General features: G+C 44.9%; 1 protein-coding gene across 12 annotated transcripts in view; it reads right to left on the bottom strand.

Annotated features, from left to right (window-relative positions):
• The window catches only part of FOXN3 (forkhead box N3), a 212,508-nt gene that overhangs the window by 150,845 nt on the left and 43,763 nt on the right, over positions 1 to 17,900 (bottom strand). Inside the window, exon 2 of one of the 12 annotated variants that reach the window (XM_086750102.1) lies at positions 13,770 to 13,883. The exons of the other annotated variants lie outside the window; for them this stretch is intronic. The gene's annotated coding sequence lies outside the window, so the exon portion shown is untranslated. The remainder of the gene's footprint in view (positions 1 to 13,769; positions 13,884 to 17,900) is intronic. 12 annotated transcript variants of the gene reach the window in all.

Below are 17,900 nucleotides of genomic sequence, written 5' to 3'. Positions count from 1 at the left end.
AAGTGCGACACCGGTGCCTGCAGAGCCCTTAGGGAGGTGGGCTGAAGCTGCTCTCAGGGGCCCCAGTGCACTGTGGCTCTCGTGCGCTATTTGATTTCACTCTTGGATTTACACCAGTGCTAACTAAATCAGCATCCAATGCTCTACCTTTATTTCGCCCTTTACGTCCCTGCCACATAACTCCATTTAACCTTTATGGTAAGAGTTGAAGAAGCTGGTCAGACCAAAGCTCCTCTCACCCACGTCCTCATTCCAGCCACATCCTGAGGAAGAGCAAGAAATACACAGTGATCCTCTGCAGTGTTCTCCTGTACTTTCACAGACCTGCTGCTTAAAAGCTTCACCTAAAGATGCGATCAGATGCTGTGGCATGCTATAAACCCAAAGATACTTTTTATTCTATCAAGTTGTCTAGAAAAGGTTCATGTAAGCTTCAGCATCAACAACAGCCTGCAGCAAGGAGTTCCACATTGAACTACTGACTGTGTGAAAAAAGTTCTTCCTTTGCTTTAAACCTGCCACCTGATAGCTTTACTTGAAACCCCTATTTCTTGTATTATGATAATTATTGTATATCTAGGACACGTGACTCGTATTTGCAGACCTCTGTTGGTTTTGTAGTGCCTTGCTACTGCTGAGACAGTGCTTCTAATAGACTTAATTCTGTATTTCATTCTTTGAAGTAACTACAGGTATACATAATAAAACATAACACATAAACATACGTATCAATGACCATCTAATCATACAGTCATACTTACCAGTATTGTGTCTACCCAGACAGGAGGAAAGGGTGTTCTTTCTCAATAAACCAGTCCTAACAATATGCTTTGCCTTGTAGTCTCACTCTGTAGTTTTCCCTTTATAGCCTCATTCGAAGTACCTGGAGCTTTTCCAAGCACTTAATATGTCCATACAAAATGTGGAAGCAGATCATTCCAGCTGACGATAATCTTTATCCATGGAGAGAACAGCAGCTGGAAGACGCTGCCTCAAGATCCATTACAGGCACAAGCTGTAACGGATCAGGCCCTGTGCAGGTTCAGTCCTCTAAGAAAGCTGCAGCTTCAGAGTTACCAAACTTCTCAGGGGTGCTCCAGTGCAAGTCGCAGCCTCCAGCTTACACCCGGCACCTGCCTAAGACCGTAGCACGGGCAAGGTGGAATGGCCTGGGAGATAAGGAAGGACCGTGGAGTGTGGTGGGAAGGGCTATGGGGAAGGGACACAGAGAGCACTTTCAAAGAGTGGCATGGGGCTAGGTCAAGTTCAGGGTGGTGATATGGGAAGCAATGGCCTTGCATCGTCTCGTACTCAAGTTTCAGCTCTGGCCTCATGTGAAAAGGGCAACCTCCCCTCCAACAACCTGCACTCATCATTACACATGACCTCCTTGTGCTTGGATCAATGCAATAATGATAATAACTGATAAATAAGAGTGAACATACATGCAGGAACTTGATTTCCGCTCAAAGTATCCTGAATTCTTCACCTGCACTTCCAGCTCCTGGGAGCAATTCCTAACCACCACGCCCAGTGCAGGGCAGGAGACCTGTCCATTTTGAGGCAAAGCCCAGCAGTGTTTTGCGGCTCAGCTGGCAGGACGGTTTTAAAAGCAGCTCAGCTCAGTCAACAATCTCCCCCTGGAGTCCAAGTACATCACCTCGAAAATATGTCTCAGCTCTTCTGGCGGGGAGCCTGGGAACCCAAATTTGTTTCTGATCCAGGTCCTCCAGCTGGCAGCGTAACAAATTGCTGTCCTGCCACCAGGATGGATAAAGTCATTTTTCACTCATTATGTTATTCAAAAATAGAGCAGGAGCTTTATTTAAAACAAGAAAGCAATACACTGCGCTTCAGGAAATTAACAGGGAAAAAAAAAGCTCTTTTGCTCCATAAAGCACAAGGACAAGAGACTGAGTTAGAACAATGTGAGTTAATATCCCAAGGAGTTTGACCAGAAAAAAACATACTCTGGTTACAAATTCTACCGCTCCCAGTCTTGTGGCTAAGCTTAACATTACATCCACGTCAGGCAGCCCGGCTTTTCCTGTAGATCACTAATACTTTTCCCTGCAGTCTACAGAATGGCTTCAGGCAAAATGATACAGAACCATACCAGCTGCTGGATGAGATAACCTACGGATGTTTTCCTCCATGCGCGTGGGATACAGGTGGAGCGTGCTGCCGTGAGGGATACCTTTGCACGCTCCTCGGGTGTGAGGCGTCACGCTTCCCTCTTTCCCAGGGCGCAATCCTGCAGCTGCTCCCACCGTGAGAGGCAGCCCTGAGAAGCAGCACCCTGAGCATGAACTCTGTTTACCTAACAAACTGCGAGGACTCTGACGGAATTCTGTCAGAGGCTTGTGACAGCGATAACAACAGTCCTCATAAAGCCAAGTTCTTACCGAACAGCCAGACAAAGAGTGGATACGTGTATCCTGTGTCACCCGATGGCAACCTGGCTACAGCTGAGTCATTCACAAGCTCCTGAGGAGACCCTGCTCTCCCCTAGGCACGTCTCCCTTGGACTTTCCCTCGCCGTGCTGAGGGAAGGACTGGCCACGCAAGCCCCTCACCCTGACCTGCTGGCTTTTGCCTGCAGCATCCTTCCGTCCTCGCACTGCCTCTCACCCGCCCAAACTGCGTTCCTGGAACAGTGGTTTACCATTAGCTTTTATTACTGACTGGGTTATTTTTCCTATTAACCTAAATCAATATACTCATACAGTAAACATCCCAAAACTCAAGTCAATGTAGAGAATTCATAAGGTATTACAGTTGTATAGATATTTACAGCTTTGATTAGAGATCCTCAGATGGATGGTGCAATGGAAGCACAGCCAATAGATGAGATTTTCATCTACTGATGGTAACTTGTAAGAAAAGCACTGAAAAGATTTAAGACCCCAAATCTCACTGACTTTTAATTGACTTTCAGTGAAGTTAGTATTACTACAGCCTTCAGGTACTTTCAAAAGTGTCACCTTAAAGCCCTGCCTAAAGGTTTGCTTGTCTCCCCTCACCGACACAGTGCGCCTGCGGGAAGAGAGGGCAGCTGTAGCGGGATATTCCTCTGACAGGACGCTTGTCTTGCCTAGGACAACCTCCTGCACAGAAATGAGCATGATCCAGGGTATATTTGGCCGTAAGCCATTACACAAACCACTATGGCCAAACTGTCTGTGGCTGCTGTTAGTCCTGTGCCCGTCCTGCTCTGCAGCCGGCAGGAGAGAGCACTGCAGACAACCGAGCTGGTGTCCTCCTCTCCTCTGATAGCTCTGCTTTTAATTTCTAGCTCAGATGGACAAGATGGTAACACACCCTGTTATACAGTTTCTCCTGTTAATTATTTCAGGACTGAGCATTGCAAGTACTGGCTCAGGTCCCATTCCTGGGAGGCACGGATCCCCAAAAGGGACGTGCCCAGTTCTGCGCCGACTGCGAGAGCACACTCAGAGCGACGGAGGCCCGAGCCAGTCCAGAGGATGAAACCCCTGCCAAATCATGTCTCCGCAGAGTCCGCTTCCTGGATGCTTAGACTGTCTCTTCTCCGTAACTATTAGCAAGCCTCCACTCTTGGGAGCACACATGAGCAATCTTACAGATTTGGAAACTAGATGAAACATAGCTAGCTCGTGGATGTATCTGCTACCCCCTGCACAGTACAGTGTAGGGACAACCAACTACAGCATGTCCTGTAAGCAACTTCCCCACACCAGCACAAAGATAAAGTCACGGTCCAGATGGCTGAAGAACTTCTTGGAGATCTCCTCTGGATTCACTGGGGTACCTTCAGACAGCACTAGGACACCTTTACAGAGCACGACACAGGCACAGCCCTGGAGACCATGGATTGCTTTGGTTTGGTTTCATAAAGAATCTTTTTTAACAATCAAAGGTTAATTTTTATTTAAATAAAGGAAAAGGTACTCATAAATGAAAACTTGTCTTTTTGTCCTGGGCTTCTGCACCGCAGAAGAGGGATTCTCTGCCCAGAACCTTCTGTAAGACTGTTATACACTATTTCTTCTATTTAAATAGGTCACCTGACAGGGGAAAATATCTTTGCAAAATTTCAGTGAAGCCAACAGATTTCTGATCAAGACTGGCATCTGGCAATAGCTATAGATTTCCACAGATTCATCCCTCCCAACACAGAAATCGTATGTCTGATGCTAACTCAGATGCTTATGGAAAAATCCTGCATATGTTACTACAAAATATAGCAGCTTCCTTCCATGCTTTTAGATCATCTTCTAGAAAAACAAAATAGCACATCTCTGTTACAGAGTTCTGAAAGTGGATCAAAAATCCTATATAAGGAGAGATTTCTGTATTTAGCTCCAATTATTTTGACTTCAGTACAGATACACTGGAGCCAAAAATAGACCCGAGAGGGTTTGACTCCCATTTTCTGTTCTAGTCACCACACCATGCTTTGACAATGACAGGTACTTTACAGAAACGTCGGTTTCTTTCAGAATTACATATTTTCAGTTGCCCTTTCGAACGCACTCCACTTTAAGTGGGCTGCCATGTATACGTGTTCTTCGAATCAAAGAGTTCAGTTTGACACTTCGTGGAACTACCTCCTTACAATACAACCCTTGTGATGTATCAGCTAATTACTAGGAACTAAATATATGGATTTTATCAGAACACATCTATGCCAGCTGAGCGTAGTATCAGGTACAGGCACAGATCTAGAAACAATTGCTTTAAAGCACAGAAGCAGGAACGGGACTTCAGCAAGGGGTAAGGTCAAGGCAAACATCTGTCAGGGAAACATCCCAGTATTGCTGCCACCAGTCCCACGCAGGCCAGGTCTCACCATTAAGTGGGTCAATTTAAAGACTTTGGAAAAAAAAACAAAACACTTTCACTTGGACATCAGTCTGAGGGCCCAAGAAGGGCACGTCTTTCCAAATTGGCAGCAAATCCTGCACTCTTTATTCTTGGAAAGGTTTTATTTACATTATTGGAATTCTGGGTAAGGATTGCAAGATATAGCTCTGAGATCAGACCTCTAATCCTGCCTCTCTGTTTACTGCATTGATTGGGCTCCTTTAGACTCTGATCTCGCCATTCCTGCTTAGCGCAGGCTCCCCTCTGTTGGGGATGGGGAATTAAAATGGGATTCAACTGAAAAGCTGAGGCAGAGCCGGGAAGGATGAAAACACATCATCTGCCATGAGCAGCCCTCACCACGGTTAAATTTAGAATATAGGCTCCTCAAGCAGAGAGATGATCCTTTTTCCCTGTGGGGCACCAGTCACACAGTGCTACATAAATATTAAAATAATAATTGATGATTAATTAATAATGGCTTCCTTTTCCTCATGACCATCTCTCAGCTGCCGTAAGAAATATTCATTTCCTTTCTTCTAGATGCAGATACAAACAATCATTCAAAAACTTATCTCCTCAGAGAAAATTCAGTTTCCCATTCCTTTTCACTAAAATATTATTTTCTGCAACCTCAGACATTAGATTCTGGACCATTCACAGGCACTCTATTTAAGAAATAAACACTAGTTTGAAAAGCCTCAGAAGCCACAGTAACCAAAATAAACATCAAGAAGGCAAAGTTGAAGTACAGGGGAAAAAAAAAGCAAAGCTATTCATTCCCTCTTGCTCTATAACCACATCCTTTATAAAGACAAAAATCCTTCAGTAAAAACGTTTTAGATCCTGTGTTCCTTTGGTGATGGTAGAGACGGACATCTGACTCTGATCTTACAGCTGCCTTGTATCAGTGTATTGTTCTTGCTTTTGATTTGCATCAAATCTGGGTTCTGAAGTTAGAAAACCTCCAGAAATTCAGCAACCACTGTTTCCTTTTGCTCATCATGTTGCTCTGCCCATCTCTTCCCCGGGCAGGGCAGCCTTACCGCACCTCCCAGCCTCTCTCCTGCCGCCAGCGAGTCCTCTCGCTAGTGACTGAGCCATCGCATGGCCTTCTAGCAGATCTTCCAGCTACAGGCCTCTCTTGTAACCCTCCTAATTAAGAAAACCACAAAACCCAAGAAATAAAATTCCTTTGTTCCCCCTCTGCCATATTCTCCCAGCATTTAGCCCTCAAGCTCCAAAGTTGGCTTCTCCTGCCTGAGTTCACTTCTCTCCAGCTTAGCCTGGTTCCTAAATGTCAGATCCTACCAAAGCCTTTTCTTACCAATGACACTACTACTTCTCTTCCTCCTCACCCTTTTTTCTGTTGGTTTTTATTTGTTTTTTTTTTCTTTTTTTTTTTCCCAAACAACCAGTCTGAGCCTTTCCCAGCTGCTCAGCTCTGCAGGTGTCAACCAACTAGAAATCACTGACCAAGCCTTAAATTACAGACTAAGCCCTAAAATTCAATTTAGCTTTCAAGATAATTATTAAGATAATTATGCTTTTTAAATAAAATTCTGTTTCCTTGTGGAAAAAAAAAAAACACAACATCATCCAGGACATCAACATTTGTCTAGGAAATTTCTTCATGGTATTTTTACTGATAATGAATGCCATCTCTTAATAATCCCCCAGGCCCTCTTTAGAGGCAATTATTACAAAAACAGATCTTCCTAATGAAGATAGAGTTACTGAGTCCAGAAGTTTAAAATCACTAATCAGGATGGCTGAGAGACTCCATGCAGCAATTAGTTTTAAAACCAGTTTTAAGAAGAAGTTGGATGGCTTTTTCAAAGGATGCCGCAGTGCGCTGACCAGTGAACCCCGAGGGCTCCCATGTGCCTACAGCCACGCAGCGACTGCGGCCTGGGACCTGACCAGGTCATATGCAGCACGGGCAGCGGCACGTATGCGTCACCTAAGCAGAGCAGGACTAAGAGCACATGAAAAGATTGCTGGAGAAACTGAAACAACCAGAGACGTGCGCGCAGGAAGCGACACGGGGAACATGTTGGGGAGCCCCGCAGCCCAGCCCTGGCGAGGGGAATGGGGGCCCACGTGGGCAGCATGTGCTTCGGAGCTCAGCATGAACCCACATGGCTGTCAACGCAAGAAATGCTGGGCTTCACCTGTCCCGTACGTGCCGAACGACAGCCTGGATGTAAGAAACTCCCTCTGTAACGGCTTCATCCCATGAAACAGTTCCCGTAGTGAAAGGACGGGACCTGCCACCACGAACATCATCTCACCGCAATGGATGACGTTCACTATGCTAAATTGTGCTAAAAAAACATATGACTACTGTGCTAAGAAACATGTTTTAAAAATTCCTGAGCAAATGAACGAGGGCCCAGTACTTCAGCCCGGACCCTGCGGCTCCTGCTGCCCTCCGTTCAGGGAGAAGGCTCCTGCCTCCTTACGGGAGGAAGGCCCCAACAAATGAGTGGAATTAAAGCACAGATAATGCATCTGAACATGTGCATTCCTCATTTATTTAACAAGCACAGTTTAGCTTTAATTATTTATGATAACACTTCAGAAGAAACTAGTAAACACAGCGCAGCAGACTTCAAAAGTAGGAACGCCCTCGCTGCGGGAGACTGCTCCGTGGCCTCCTGCTCCCAAACCTCAGGACAGGGACTCAAGCCTCAGCTAGTACAGGAATTACGAGGTGCAAAGACTAGGGCAAAAGAAGAATTTGAGGGTGTATTTAACGTTGAAAGAAAACCCAAAATTTAGCAAAGAAAACAATAAGCAGGACTATAAATAAAGCTTTCCATTAACATGAAGAGTCTTGTGTGTTATTCTGAGCCATCAGTACTGAAATCTTCTTGCCTCACCTACACGTACAGGATGGTAGGTAGGTGTGAGAGACTCAAGGAATCTTTAGACCTACTCCTTCTCCCTCTCCCACCAGGAAAACCAGTTGTTGCAAATTAGTGTATTTACTATACAAGTAGCTACGGGGAAGGGGAAGCCCTGGTCCGTTTGAGCCAGGCCATGTGGGATCAGCCATTGCCCCCCTAAAGCCCACAGCCCACATTAGGGCTGAGGGCAGCAGCACCCCACATGAGCAGAGTGACAGCCTGCAAATGTCATATTGTGGACAAGAATTTCTTAAAACACAGCCAGAGAGGAGCTTTGTTGAGGAGAACAAGAAGAGGGAAGGGGCTCATAAAAGGAAAGGGCAGGGGAGGCCTGGACATGGAAGAAAAGAGAGTGAAGACACTGTGAGAAGAGAGGTAGGAGGGGACAGCAGCCATCCCAGGGGCCCCCGTCCCACATCACCTCGGGACAAGGTGTGGCGCATCCCTGGCCACCCCCTCCTGCACCTCCCGCCACAGCACCGGCAGCACTGGGTATTTGCTCCTGGCTGCCCTGAGCCCCGCTGCGGGCAAGGGGACCTCCCAGGACACACCCCTCTCAGACACCTCTCTGGACTTTCACCATCCTTCCAGATCCAGCTATCTGTGAAGGAAATGTAGCTTTTCTGGCTGTCTCCCTCCTTGTTAGCAAAGCCTCTGCGTGCTTCGTGTGTAGCTCATTGTTTCTGCTTTTAGAGATCACTGGAACTTTCAGTGGAGAAGGAAAGGCCATTGCAGTGGGAGGGAAACAGTACCAACCCTGAGGTTCTCAGTTGCACTGCTGCCTGTCAGCCACCATAAAACACACTGCTGTCCCTTAGCCTGGGTGAGTGCATCTGTCGTGGTTTAACCCCAGTCAGCAATCAAATACCATGTAGCCGGCTTGCTCACCTCTCCCTTCCCCAGCAGGATGGGGGAGAGAATCGGAAAGAAAGGAAAACTCGTAGGTTGAGGTGAAGACAGTTTACTAGGATAGCAAAGGAAGATGATAATAATAACAAAATATAGGGATACTATAATAGAGAAAATGAACAATGCACAATATCTCACCACCTGATGACCTAATGACCGATACAGCCCATCCTGAGCAGCAACCATGGAAACAAAACTGAGGAGCAAGCAAAGGAGCTAGAGAGAGAAAGCTGCCTACTGGCCACCCTCCATGTCTATGGCATGGAATACAGACTCTCTTTGGCCAGTCTGGGTCAGCTGTACTGGCTATACCCCTCCCAGCTTCCTGCACCTGCACATCAGCAAAACCTGGGAAGCTGGAAGAAGTCCTTGGTGTCTTTAGCAACAACTCATAACATCAGTGTACTATCAACATTCTTCACATACCAAATCCCATACAAAATCCAAAACACAGCAGCTACTGAGAAGAAAATTACCCCCATCCCAGCCGAAATCAAGACAGCACACAGTGGTGTAAAATATAATGGCTGGAGGCTGAAGATACTCCAAAGTCATGGTGCTGTTTGCTGCCTTCCTGAGACAACTGCAGTGCGTGAGGACTCTGTGTTGTCTACTGAAATCCAAAAATACTTGCTAATAAATATCATCAAACAAAGCACTGCCAGGCAATTTCAAGACACTTGAACTGTTAGTGTGTTCGGTTGGTTTACGTGGATTTTTGGTGAGTGGACGAATAGTGTATCTGCAGGAACTGACATCCAACCCAAAATCATCCTGATGCCCAGACATACAGAAAGACCATGCAGGCCCTTCCAGACAGCCACGCGTGAATGCAGCAATGTCCAAGTCTCAGGCCAACTGGGGATTGCTATTCACCAGAGAACAGAACCCTGAAACTAAGTTTAGCACTTATCTGGAATCAATTCTTTTGCCCTCACTCTATGAAAGTCAGGCCTCTTCCTTAATGAAAAAGGTGCTATGCACTCTAGCTTTGCCTTTTCTATACTTCGACTGAAGGTATCGCTGGCTGTGTTTAATAGTTTCGCTCCTGCAGAGCAACCTTCTGAAAAGGTCAAAACAAAACACTAGGAGCCAAATTCATCGTCGGTACAACTCCATTGACTTCAGCAGCATTACACCTGGGATAGATCCAGCTGTAACTGTTTCCATTAAGGTAAGTGGAAAAGAAGTGTACTTGCTGTCTTAACTTTACTTTTCAATTGATCTGTTCTGTTCTACTCTGTGTGTTTCATTGCAATCAATAGGAATATATCTATTAGAGAAAGTTACAGCACAAAACATCTAAATAGCTTTTAAAAAACTTGGCTTCTTGGTTTATAATGAATGTCAGGGAGATGAGAAGGTGGCAGGCATTCCGTGTGCACTCAAGTGCTTTATCTTTCGGAAGAGGATAGATGTAAGCAGCTACCGTAAATATTTTTATGTATAAGCTACATCATAGCCAACAGAGATCTTCCTTAAAGATCTGCTCTTGATAGCAGACACGAGCTGCCAGCCCTGAACAACAATGTCAAATACAGTCAGATATTACAGGGATGGGCACTGTAAATGCTTATAAGAAGTCAGATTAGGGGGAAATAAACTTAACTTTTCTGGGGTTGTGTTCACGTTCATCGTGCTCTGCTCTGCTCCACATCAGCCACACTGACAGACTCCTTCTTCAAGGCAGAGGTAAGATTATGGGAATCTTATTTTTATTTCAAGTGCTTGTTTTCCTTTCTAACCTTTCAATGCTTCTTGTTTCAGCTCTTCTTTACATGCCATGATGGCACTCTACCACTATACCAGTGCCCATTGCTCTGACTAAAACACCACCCAAAGCACCACTAACTGAGCCATTTTTAATAACTGATCCTGGAAAAACACCACAAATCCATCTTCTGTATCAGATTTAAACACTGAGGACGTCATGAAATGAGATGACATTACCAGACTAGACAGTTCCTGCCACTAATTGTAGTCATGTGGCTCTTTTAATTTGACATTTAGAATTTCACTTAAATATTTTCCTCAGAACTACAGAAATATATACTAATTGTTGCCATTATTCCACATTTTAATTTTTATTGCATTTCAGTGTTGTGCATCATTGCACTGGAAGCTTCAGAAAGATGTTGCAGGCTGTGCCTAGCAGTGTGCGGCACCTCCCAAACTGGGATGAGCGATGAGTGAGACCAAGACATGGAACAAGCAAAATTAAATTGCAGTTGCATCACTCCAGCACATACATGCTATGCACCGTTTTTAGATGTGGGATTCGGATTTTCGGACAGTTTACTGAGGGAGAGGCTTATCTGTTGCTGGAATGCTACTATGATCACTTACAGCCACAGCACTCTCTCCTTCACCTATGCCTACGCCTATAAAAACTGTCTAAGGACCGGGCACTAGAGTATATCCATGTGTTACCACTTCCGCAGGATAAAGATCCTCTATGCCATACCGGCGACTTACACGCACTCTCATTGACTCCCAGTTTCAAGGCTCCACTGTGAAATCTAGAAGGATTGCACCACCTCTAGCTATCACACAGGTCCTCCGCAATTTATCTCATGACAGCTCAGCCAGCGCCAGTGAGCAGGTCTCAGGTGCTAACGGCCATCATTTAAAGGTTGCTTTTAATGCACAATCAGTCAAGGAAAAAGCAATCATTTTAAGCAATACTATTGTATTGATTTAGTTTGCATCACTGCGATGTCTTAGCATAATGGATAAGGTATTTATGACCAGCTCGCCACACTATTCCTTGTGAAAACATTCTTAGGATATAAATGATGGGACAAGAAGGATTTGGGAAAGGGGCTTTTTCTGCTCTTCATATTTGCTTGCTCTTCTTTTAAACTGAGTATCGTTCACTTTAACATACATATTCTGAATAGCTGTGCAACTGAGAGTAATTGAATTGTTCCACCACAGTCGACAGAATGTTCTTCCCTTGACCACTCCACTTCGTACATTACTTTGTGGCCACTTCAGTATCAAATTTGGTCTTCCCTGCAAAACCCAAATGCTTCTAACACAATTTACAACCTACTCAGAGAGTACCTTCTTGGAAATAATATTAATCAGGATAATTTCTCCTCTTACTTTAAAGAGCTCTTGATTGGGTGCTTTCAATCAGCTGTTAGCCAGAGCTACCTCAGGATTTCTCAGGTTCTTCTGGTGAAATGGGACAATGCCACTTAGCAGTCAGAGAGCATGTTTAATGGATCACATTAATATCAAGGAGGGCCTATGAAACTCTAATTTGTCAGGTTTCATTACATTCAATAATGACTGTAATTTTCCTGAAGAGTTCTGCTCACTAGAAAATTATGCACCATAGTTTTGCACCCCATTTTGTCTAACTCTGTATTCAGAAAAATTGAAGGCATCTTGTTCTCCATGGCTACTACCCAGAAGGAGCCTGCAAAAGAGGGGTTAAGAGTTCACTGTCAGATGTATTTATCTCAGAAGCAGGTATAATTCTTCTGCAAACAGCTAAGTGTCAGTGCAAAGCCAAGCTGATTCAGGGTAATAAAAGCACTTCTGCAAATCTTTTAGGTGACACTATATCCCTCACAAGCTTTCTCCACCCCTGCATCTACTTCATCATCCAGTACCATCATTACCTTGACCAATCTGCACATTATTTCCTTTCCAAATGGATCGATTTCGAAACAGCTCATCTGCTAATGCTCAGCACAGGTTTAGGTGATTCTCCTATTGTTTCAATTATTTCTTTGAGCAAAATTCGATCCTGTTAAGCAAACAAAGCTTTTATCTCTGCTGAAGACACCTGAGCTATGGTCACCACTGACAGATCAAGAGCTTCTGAACCCTCCTTGCAGTTGTAGCACCCTCAAGTGACAGAGACGTCCCAGTTTAGTTTGTTACACGTACCAGACGGTGTTAGCTATAACCCGGCACATTAAATAGGTGAGCTATTAGAATTAACTGAGTCCTGCGCATTTCGGAAGGAAGATGTGCCATCTCAGTAGCTGACTGGGTGATCTCTCTAGTTTTATCTGCCGTGGCAAAGGAATGGTTTCCCAAAGAACAAAATGAAAGGCATGTACACCTTCACCCCAATTTCCAGGGACTACTGTCTGCGCAGCTAACTCTGATTTGGAGGGCAAACCAGCATTGATCAAGATTTTAAAGTGAACCTGTCAGGCTTTCTCAGATGTCTTTGGAGATTTGGCCTGGCAGTCCATAAGTAATGCAGAGTGTGCAGACGGGAAAGCCTCAGGCAGAAGAAAGTGGTCACAAAGGAATAAATAGAGCAAAATAGATGATCTTCCAGTCTCTGCCTGTGTGGCGAGTCTACTGTACCTTTATACCTCTTCACTCCGGGACAACAGCGCCTACGTGCTTTATAAACAGAGACCGGAGCGGCTCTGTCCACAGCCATTCAAAATCCCCTTTGTAAGGCACTATCTACTGAATGGGCGTGAAGTAATTTGATTATAAATGTCTGCGGTTACATTTTAAACTCTATAATAATCTCCCAGGATCATTTTATGTAAAATTTTGTCAGTTATGCTACTTTCTGTTCATTACTGCCTTTAATGGTGCTGGACAGGCCATTCTGCCACCACCAGCGAAGTCCTGAGCAGCAGCCATAGCTTTCCTATGCTGGGCACTTAGTGCTAGTCTAGAATAAACTGGGAGGAACTTAACTCCGCAAAAATGTCGCCTGAATCCTAATCAGACGGCGGAGTAGTATTTTACTTGAATTCCTCTCAGATTCCCCCAGGCACAATTTTGCACACACAGACGTTTCAGTCCTTGTACAATAGCCAGATGTGCGTTTCTTCACATGGTGCTCACCTGAATTTACTTTCAAGTGCCTTAAGTCCCCAAGAGAGTAGCTGCTGGGGACCAGGAAATCAGCCCCGTTCAAAGCAAGGGATTCAAATGTCTCTTAAACTTGTAAATGGCCTGAGCTGAATGCAAACTTTGTGGCTCAGCCCATCACCAGGTATCTAGAGATGCCTTAGCATGCCAAAGCAAATACAGTACATAACCCTATTATTTCTACATGGCATTCTCATTCCTGATTTGAAAAAAGCTTTTCAAGTGAAATATGCTTTGCATTACCTGAATGCAGAAAGAGCTCTCTGTCCCTCAGTGTTTTGTTAAAATGCTTCAAATGGCCCTTGGTCTTCTGTGCCTAGGGCTGACACAGGCTGGCTGATACCAGCAACTCCTAGGCTTGAGTCGAAGAAGCCAATTTGTCATTCACTGCTTTAACATCAATGTAGCAAGAATCAGAACACTCTTGAAATATCCCCCTTGATCACATTCGTGACTCGGGCACTTGGGAAATTCAAGCCACTTTGAATGATGTTGTTTTAGTGGAAGAACATCAGAAGTAGCAGGACGTCTTATATTGACATATTGGTTCCACTTTGCTAGACATACGGGATCAAAGTCATCCCTGGCGGAACTCCATAACCATCAACAGAAGGGATAAATTTGGCCCCATATGCCCGTAGCAGCTGGAGACTACAGTTGTTTTCTTCTTTTCATCCGTATTTTGAGGATACAGAGCCTCATTTTCTGCTTGCAAAGAAACTTGAGATTTTGCATATGTGCGATGTGAGGCAAACAATTACTAGTATAGTATGTGGCCCCGGTATGGTTGTTACAGTCATCTGTGGCACATACCTACATTTTAAATTAAATGCATACTATAAATAGCCTATGAAGAATCAGGCTGGAGATTATTTTATCAGACACTCAGCAATCTGGTCAACTGGCTTTCCTGCTTACTAGACATGGCACCAGACTCCATTTTGAACATACAATTATGTTTTCTTTATGTAGCATCTCCTGTCATCTATTGTATTCACACAGAGAGAAGCAGCTCGTAAATACCATTTCACATTCCAAACAATTTGCTATAGGCAACTACATCGTTTCTTTGTTCAAATCAATTTACATAAATCATTATTAGAATGTTTTACCTTAGCAACTTCATTTTGCTCCCAGAGCACAAATTAAATGCGTGCTTAAAGCAGAATATTTTAGAGGAAGTTGTTCCTGAGCTGTTTATGAGACAGGAATATACATTTCCATCTAATTTTTCATTCGTAATGTAATTTCTTTAGTTTTCTCTGTACATTTAAAACCCACACGTCTAATTTGCAGGGGTTTCCCTGGAAGTGCGCAGTAGAATAGATGACTGTGCCGCAATCTGTTCATCCATCAGCTGGTGCTTCCTTTGACTCACTCTCCATTCTGCTCCAAACACTTTGTGGGAAAGGCCAAGAACGACAGTAAGTCCCACTTGCTGCTTGACATGGTTATATTATAAGCAAACTGTTGTTGTTAACCAAAATTTGCAAATAAAGTCATTGGAAGATAAATCTATTTCTAGTAAATATTTTTGTGTTTGGATTAATTGAACAGAGCTCGTCCTCCCTAGCTCAGATTTACAGCCCCGCATCCACCCATGCGTCTCGTAACAACACGCGATGTTCTCATTAGTATTATTCAATTACGGATGCACACATCCTAATTGTGCTTGACTCATGGACCACGATGAGTGACTCGGAGAAGAAAACCCAAGGAGCACAGTCACCCAGTACCCGTCCCTCAAGCCCAGCTCCTCAAGCGTGCCAGGCCTGAAGACACAGTGGACCCGTCCCACGGCTGTCTATGCCCTGTGACAGGCTCATGTCCGCTCGCCAGTGCCACTGGCAGGTTCTGAAGGACAACTGGTGCTGGCAGCTCCCAGCTCTGCAAGCATCCCATCCTGGACATCTCCGCCCAGCGCCCCAGGGTCAGCCTGCAGGATCTGTCCCCAGCAGAGCCCCCTGTGCAGGGACCAATTCCAAGAGACCTGGCAGGCCCGTGAAGGGCCAGGGAGGTCGATGTGGAGACCCCAGCTCTGTGCTGGGCTGCAGACTCTGTATCAAAGCCCAGCTGCAGCTTTTCCAGCAATGCTGCCCCTGCTCCCACAGCTCGCTGCTGTGCCACAGGATCCGGCCCCTCCACGCCTCGGCTGTCACGTGCTGCAGACCTGCCCTGGGAAAAACCTAAGCCACTCTTTCAATATGCTTTCAAACTAAAATACAAGCTTTTAAACACAAAGCATTTTAAACAAAACTTGATCTTTGATTTACCTCTGTGTCCAACACTGCTCCCGCTTGCCCTCTCCTCAACTTCTTTGTGATGCTTTGCAGAGTCGCTATATTCCCTCAACTCTCTTCTAGGGCAGAGCAACCCCAGAGCAAATGTTAAAGCCCAAGTAAAGACCTCAGGAAACAAGGAAACCAGAAAAAGAACTTTTGCTACTCTGCACTGCTATCATAGATCACCTTTGTGTAGGTAAGGAACCTCTCCTGGCATAGCGGGTAGCAGCTACCGTTTCTGGTACCATCTCTGCAATTGTCCCAGTTTCTTTTGAAATGAAACCCAGGTACGTGAATGGGAAAGAAAATTAATAGTCCAGATGATCCACAGAGGGGTCCCAACGAGCACTGTGGATGCAGACATGATCTTGCTAAGTACTATAATGCAGAAGCCTTGATGAGAACTTCTGCATGACTCCGTCTTCCTCCAGAAAGGCCGCACTCCACGTGTCTGCCATGACACTCACTCCACTTGCGTGTCCTGCTACAGGCATCGCCGGTATGTCTCAGCTCCCAGCCCATCAGCTACGTAGCAATTTAAACACACAGGAAAAATGCAGCAGAAGCAGAGACACAGCTGAGAACCCTGTATCAGTGTTGTGGTTTAGCCCTGGTACCACACAGTCGCTCACCCTCCCTCCCCCTCCCCAGTGGGATGAGGCAGAGAACTGGGAAGAAAGGACAACTCCTCAGTTGAGATGAAGACAGTTTACTAGAATAGCAAAGGAAAATGACAATAATAACAAAATATAAGCATACTAAAATATACAAAACAAATGATGCACAATTTCTGACCACCCGATGTCCCAATGACCGATAAAGCTTGTTCCGAGCAGCGATCACAGAAATGAAATCAAGCAGCAAGCAAAGGAGCGACAGAGAGAGACGTCCTCCTGGCCAACCCCCACTTATATATTGAGCATGACGTTTACGTTATGGAATACTTCCTTGGGCCAGTTTGGGTCAATTATTCTGGCTATACCCCTACTGGCTTCCTGCACCTTCAGGCGGAGTGACAGTGCCTTGCTGAGGTGTATCTGCAGTGTGGGTTTCATCCTCCCAGCTTCCTGCACCTGCACATTAGCGAGACCTGGGAAGCCGGACAGTGTCCTCGGTCTCTTTAGCAACAACTCCTAACATCACTGAGTTTATCAACATTCTTCACATACAAAATCCAAAACACACCAGCTACTGAGAGGAAAATTAACTCCATCCCAGCTGAAACCAGGACAATCAGGATTCAAGGCAAATACCACCTGTCCCTGTGGTGTTTCATCTCAGTCTTGATCTCGGAGATAAGCTGGACTTGTGCAATCTGGAGCTACACTTGGGTCAAGCTGTGGGTGTGGGAGAGGCTCAGGCCAGAGGATGCTCACTTCCAGGCCCTCACAACTTCATGCTAGCATAGATTACTCTCTGCTATTTGGGATAAAGGGTGGGAGGGGAGGTGATTGCAGATAGTGTAGAAACCTCCTGCAGCTCCTTGCCTTTCCCCTTCCCAAGCATTCCTGCCCTCAGAAACCAGCAGAATTTCACGCAGAACAGAAGGACCGAATCAAATCTCTTCGCTTATGCTTAATCTAAGTCTACTGCATATCCTTATAGGTCTGGCCAGATCTGTTCTCCAACTAGCATATCATAGAAAATCGCTTCAAATGTAGAGGCTTTCCATTCCACAGCCATGGTGATACCGTGTGAATAGCAAGTAACTGAGTACTGGGAACCCAGTGAAGCTTCAGTAATATAGCCATGGAAGATGGCAATAATTTATCATCTCTGCAGTAGTTTAATCCCAGATGCACCATTTGCTAATTTATTTCCATATGTACCTGGCAGACAGATTAATTAGCCATCTCTCTCTGAAACCTAGATTGCACTTTATCCCTTTAGTAAGCAAGAGAAAACAAATGTACACAGCAAAATAAGAGTCCCTTACAGAGGAGCGTCGTCAACCTTTACCGCTTGCGGTTTCCTTTTTCAGCTTAACAATGGCTTTTCAAAAATGTAACACTCAAATCTGCTTTTACATCAGTGCATTTCTCCACCTACTGCAGCCTCTTTGCTATCGCTTGTGAAAACGAAGGCGGAGATA

The sequence above is a fragment of the Chlamydotis macqueenii genome, chromosome 5 (assembly GCF_036417535.1).
Source record: "Chlamydotis macqueenii isolate bChlMac1 chromosome 5, bChlMac1.mat, whole genome shotgun sequence".
Classification (NCBI taxonomy): Eukaryota; Metazoa; Chordata; class Aves; order Otidiformes; family Otididae; genus Chlamydotis; species Chlamydotis macqueenii.
Note: the sequence above shows the minus strand (reverse complement) of the source record. Positions and strands in the feature narration are given on the sequence as shown.